This window comes from Prunus dulcis, chromosome 5 (genome assembly GCF_902201215.1).
Source record: "Prunus dulcis chromosome 5, ALMONDv2, whole genome shotgun sequence".
In the NCBI taxonomy this organism is placed as follows: domain Eukaryota; kingdom Viridiplantae; phylum Streptophyta; class Magnoliopsida; order Rosales; family Rosaceae; genus Prunus; species Prunus dulcis.
The window spans coordinates 13,435,955-13,441,632 of record NC_047654.1 but is presented as its reverse complement, the minus strand read 5'-3'; positions in this window follow the sequence as shown (position 1 = coordinate 13,441,632).

The window sequence follows — 5,678 nt, the reverse complement described above, 5'->3', positions numbered from 1 at the left end:
CTTCACGAGTATCTTCAATTGGCTACTTCTGTAATGGATAACTTTTTAGTCGCAATAGAAATGTGTGATATTTACCTCCAAACCAAACTAAATCAATAAATGACTGCCAACAGGGAGAGAAACTCTCATGCAATAGGAATAGTACTTTTTGCTATTTCCGGGACAATGACACGTGAGATAATTTTTTCACATGTAATTATGTTATTGACCGGGATTAGCAAAAGTGATATCCCCATTACAAGTTTTTTTAGCAAACATGGAGGGGGAGAGGTTTTCTTTGAATTAGTGAGTTATGAGGGGGTGGTAATTTCCAATAGTACTCAATACATGACTCAAAATCCACACAAAAGTTAGCATTTCAAACCGCAAGATTAAATTTTCAGGGCATTTTTGGGTCAAATCATCAAGACTTGTTTAATAAACGGTTGGGTTTCAGGTCAACCCACCGTGACTCGTTTAATAAACGGTTGAGTTTTCAATCAATCTGCCAACTCAATAAAATAACTATGTAAGCGGTTTATTAAATAGGTTGTGCCAACTACACATAACCCATTTCTTTGTTTCTTCGTCATTTTCATCATTTTCTAATTTCTGTTATTTCTCTTCCTTAATCTTCATACATAAATGGAGGCAAAGTGCAATTACTTGATTAAATTATCAAAATTCAGGTTTTTTTTTTATGACCTTGTGAAATTGAGATGTGGGTCTTTGTTTATTTTATTCTTTGTTTTTATTTGTTTTTACTTATTACCCAATACTCAATTATGCAAGTGATTCTTGTATGGGTCATACATATATATATATATATATATATATTTACCCAATACCCAATCATGCAAGTGATTTTGAAAAAAGGAAAAAACATAAGGAATTTTTTTTGTCTACCTTTTTAGCTTGCTAGTTACTAGTTGCTCTACTTATTGACCAAAGAAAAAAATTACTAGTTGCTACCACACATATGGGAGAAGATAAACTGAAGGCATGTTATCAATTCAAGTTAATTTATTACAAGACTTTAGAAAAGAAAAGAAAAGAAAATTTTCTTTGAATTATGATAAGAAATCAAATATATCAGTTCTTATAATTTGTTAAACATGTTATTAACTAGGTACCTTGTTTAACAAAACATTCGACACGACAAATTTATTAAATGAATCAAATTTAATTTGAGCTTTTTTGATATTTTTATTATCCCGATAACACATCCCGACACAACCCATTACCAATCTTAGGGCTCGGACTTGAAGACGTGGATGATGATCTCACTCAAAAGACGTAGTTGTGTTGACCACATAACATTTCTGTTATGTATCGAACTTGGAGACGTTTTATGTATAGGTTATCCTATAGTACATAAGTGAACATTATTCTCACCAATTAGAACACACAGCCATTTCACAAAACCGCCAAGTATGGCATCTGAGGAAAATATTAAATACTACTTTTGCTACGAATGAAGAGAGATTGAGTTGATTCTGCTCACCCGTTTTCGCGTTTACTCCTGGGATGGAAGGGCGAAGTTCCCCACTGGCTTGGAGACCATGTGTTGGTCAACAAGTCAGCTTTCTTTGGTGTGCGAGCGTGCCACTGCTAGCAATGTAAATCCTAGTAGACTTCTTTTTAGAATAGATAACTTGCGCCCCAAGTTACTGACTCCTAAAACAAACGATTGTGAATTTGGGTGAGAAATATCTCCCAAGTAAGTTCTTTTCTTGCTTCAGACTGGTAAGGACTTTCACAATTTATCTCAGTATCAAACGGCTGTTCTGGCCAGAAATATTTGATAAAAGTTGGACTGTTTCAGGCAGAATTGCCTTTTACAAAGCAATAAATATACATATCGACTCTAGGAAGGTTAAAAGATGGCCGGAACTCCGTTTCTGCTTGGATGGGAGGTTCCAGTTTGGGCTGGACTGGACGCGCTTGGGCCGATCCGTACTGCTTCGTGGCTTCGGATGTTAGGCTGTCCTATGAATCGATACCAAAGTTTGATTTTGGCAGAGCTTTATGTTTACTTCACGCTTCGTGAGGCTTTTGAGTGGGCAGAACTGCAGCTTCTTCAGTTTGAAGGGGACAGAAGTGGCTGTTCTCGAGGATTTGATGAGCTATGGATTGCACTACGAGCGTTGTTCTGCTTGAGCAGGACTCTTCATGAGTTCGCCGAGGTCTCCACGTCTGTGAAAACTCAAACTCCGCTTGTCTTGGCTTTTGCTGAACCAAATTTGTAACGAGGGATCTCGTTTTTAAAAGACTTATTTTCTAAATCTGAACTTTGGGATTCTGATCTAAAGCTGGTTTCTCTTGGAATCCAAGTGAGCTTTTGGTTGTTTTGTTGTTTTTTTTTTTATTGATTGATGAATTGAGTGTCCTTTTCTTTCTTGCCTCTCTTGTTTTTATAAGAGACCTTCTTGGGGAGGTGTTTTTAATTTTAATAATGGGCGGCAAAAAGATCTCCTAAAACGTAAAGTAGAAAAGATTTTATCAATCAATGGCAGATAGGCTCACAGTAGTCACCTCCTAAAGTAGTCCTTTCCCTGGTTTCCTCTTTTTTGTTTCAACCAACGCCACCGTCTGTGTGGGCTTTTTATGGCGGTTTGGTTTTCTTCTGTATTTCCTGAACAATTCCCTGTTTCCCGTTCTAACTGAGAAAGCGTGACCCGTGAATTCCTTGGAAGATGGTGTATTGCTTTGGAGCAAAATCTGTTGAATACAGATAGGGTTCTGATCTTCTGTTGGCAGTGTTTCAGAGACGTCTCTTCCCATATAAAAACTTTGGTTGAAAATGTTGACTTTTCAAAGCTGAGGTGGATGTGTTTTTAGTCCCTTGGTTTTGAATCCGACAGGGATTTATGGGCTGAGCCCAAATGAAAATTTCCATGTTTGGTTTTACTTGGGCTGGGGATTTTGTTTTTTGACATCCTGGCGTAAAGCCCAACCTGTCTGGATTCTAATTTTGTTATCCCCAAGCTTTTGGGCTGAGCGGATAATTTCATCATGGGCCTGTCTTCTGATTTTTGGTGTGCCAAATTTAGGCCCAAACAATGCCCCCTAAGTCTGAATCGTTTCAGGAACTGAAACGGTTTTCAGACTTAATGTTTTTGCCATCAATTTGCGCGCCAGTCGTCTGCCACGTCCGTCTATCACGAACTAGAGTTCGTGGAAAAAACGGCTAGTTATTAGCTAGTTACTAGCTAATAATCATCAGGTGCCGTCCCATCTTCCTCTTCCCACGTTTTCGAACTTTTCTTTAAAACGAAGTTCAAATCCACCGCTTCTGAAAAAACCTGGCCCCTTTTGATTTTGTTCTTCCCTGAGCTTTTCTTCGGGCTTTCCATCGTTTCCTTCGAACCCTCTTTTTCTTTCATCTCTCTCTGCTTCTTTCCTTGAATCAGAAATGTCTTCCCCAAGGTCCCGTGCTCAGTCTTCTTCAGCTTCAATTCCTCCCGATTATATTACTGGGAGCGGGATTGATGCCCACGCAATAGAGGTCAGGAGCAAGCTTCACCCTTTTGCTCAAAAGAATCTGGACGAGAATATCCTTCATCTGTTCGAGAACACCCTGGTGCTTGGGCCTCATTGGTTTGGTCCTGTTCCGCCTGGGATGGCAGAATTGCTGAAAAGGATGCGGAGGCTCCTTTGTGTTTTGAAAGCGCTTCTGCCCTGGCTTCTTATTCTTGGGTTAGCAAGAATTTGAGTCGATCTTTCCCGTCCAGCGAGGTGAGGAACAGTCTATTCAAATGGGCAGACTGGATTGACAGACTTCTCCAGAGATATGGGGGTCACTGGAGGAGAGCTGGGATCTATGACGCCATTCTTCTGTCCAAGCAGTCGATTAACAGAGATGAGAACCTGCTTGCTGCTGCCCTGTGTTTCTGGAATTCTGCCAGCAATACATTTGACTTCCGTGTGGGTCCTATGGCGCCAACCCTACTGGATATGGCTCAGATCTTTGGGTTCAGGCCCCATGGCAGGCCTGTTGATGCTGTTGGAGATTATCACAGGCGAAAAAATCAAGAGAAAGTGGTCACTCCCTTCACTATCTCTCCAGCCACGATCAACCAGAACTGCTCTTTCTCCAATTATCTGAAGAAATTCAGTGCTGAGAAGGACAAGGACCAGCAACACATGTTGTTCCTTTTGTATTGGCTGAACCGGGTCGTTTTCCCCAATCGGTCTTCGGCAATTCTGCTTGAGTGCCAACATCTGGCAGAGGCGCTCCACAATCATACTGATGTGGGGCTTGGGTCTACAGTTCTGGCTCACCTTTTCAAGAATCTATACACTGCCACTCTGGAGAATCCATTGAACCTGTCGGCCCCTGGCGCATTCTGGATGATCCAGATCTGGCTGCAGGTCTATTTTCCAGAGTTAAGGTTCCCAGACATAGTTCTACCTGAAGACCAAGTTCTGGCCCTTCCTCTGATATCGGCAGAAGTGCCCAAGCGTTCTCTTGAGGAGTACTTGATGCTCTTCAGGCATTGTACAAAAAGGTTGGCAGCTCAGTGGCAAGTGGTGATCAGAAGGACCTATCCTTGGTTCCAGACCGGATTTTGGTTGTTCGAGAAGGAGCCAGAAGACGAGGCTGCCAGAACAGATTTTAGGAAGAAGTTTCTGAGCATTACTCTGCCCAGAGATCTACCCCATGGTGGGGGCAAACCTCCAAATTATCATCTCGGGGCAGAAGTCTATCATCCCAACTTCTGTGCAAGGCAGCTTGGCTGTCCTCAGCTCATTCCGCTGAAATCGTATCGTAGTTGCAACCGGGCCTCCTCTTGGAGGGATGTAGATGATCTGGAGGGGCACAAGGATGCCCGGTGTGCAGTGAATAAGATTAACAATAGCACGGATGCCCTCTATCCCTCGTGGGAGCCGAATTCCTGCAGTTCTGCCGATTTTGACGCCTGGTGGCAAACCAGATTCCAAAGTCTGCCTGCTTCTGTCACTGCCCTTAAGGTGCTTTTTGACGGTTGGGAAAACTGGCTCATTTTTGCGGATGGGGACGCTAAAGCGCACATGATCCAGACCATTAAAGACATCAATGCACAAATCATAGAAGGTAGATATTTGATTCTGTCTGAGCTTTGTTCTGTCTTGATGATCGATTTCTAATGTATGTTCTGCCTGTATTAGATCCTTCTCTGACAACCAACGTGGGTGGGCAGTCTGTTCAGGCTGGAAAAGTGATTGGTAGGTTTCTTTCTAGTTCGTTTCTTCTGTCTCTCTCTGCTGGATTGGTTTTTAACCTCTAACTTCTTGGTGCAGCCTCTTCTGTTATTGAGGCCGGGGACTTGGAGCTTCCTTCTGCTGATGAAGAAGATGAGGTTCAGTTGGAGCAAACCCCTGCCGAGGCTGTTCCTTCTGGCAGAAGAAAAAGAAAAGGGCCTGCTCCCTCTACGGACAACACCACGCGGCCTGGTATTTCAGGTAAATTTGGAATGTTCCAGCTATTCTTTTCAGTTTTATTCTGTCTTGCCCTCTTTCTAATCTTTGCTTTTTGTTCTGTCCAGCTGGAAGTCCTTCCCCTCCTCCTACTAAGTTGAAAAAACTTAAAAAGAGGAGTGAAGTGGAATACGTTGCCGCAGAAGAAACCGCAGCAGTTCCGGTCACTACTTCTGGGACGGATGAAGAGCTACGAGAGGCTTTTGAGGAGGTGGAGCAGGAAAAAGAACTGGAAGAGC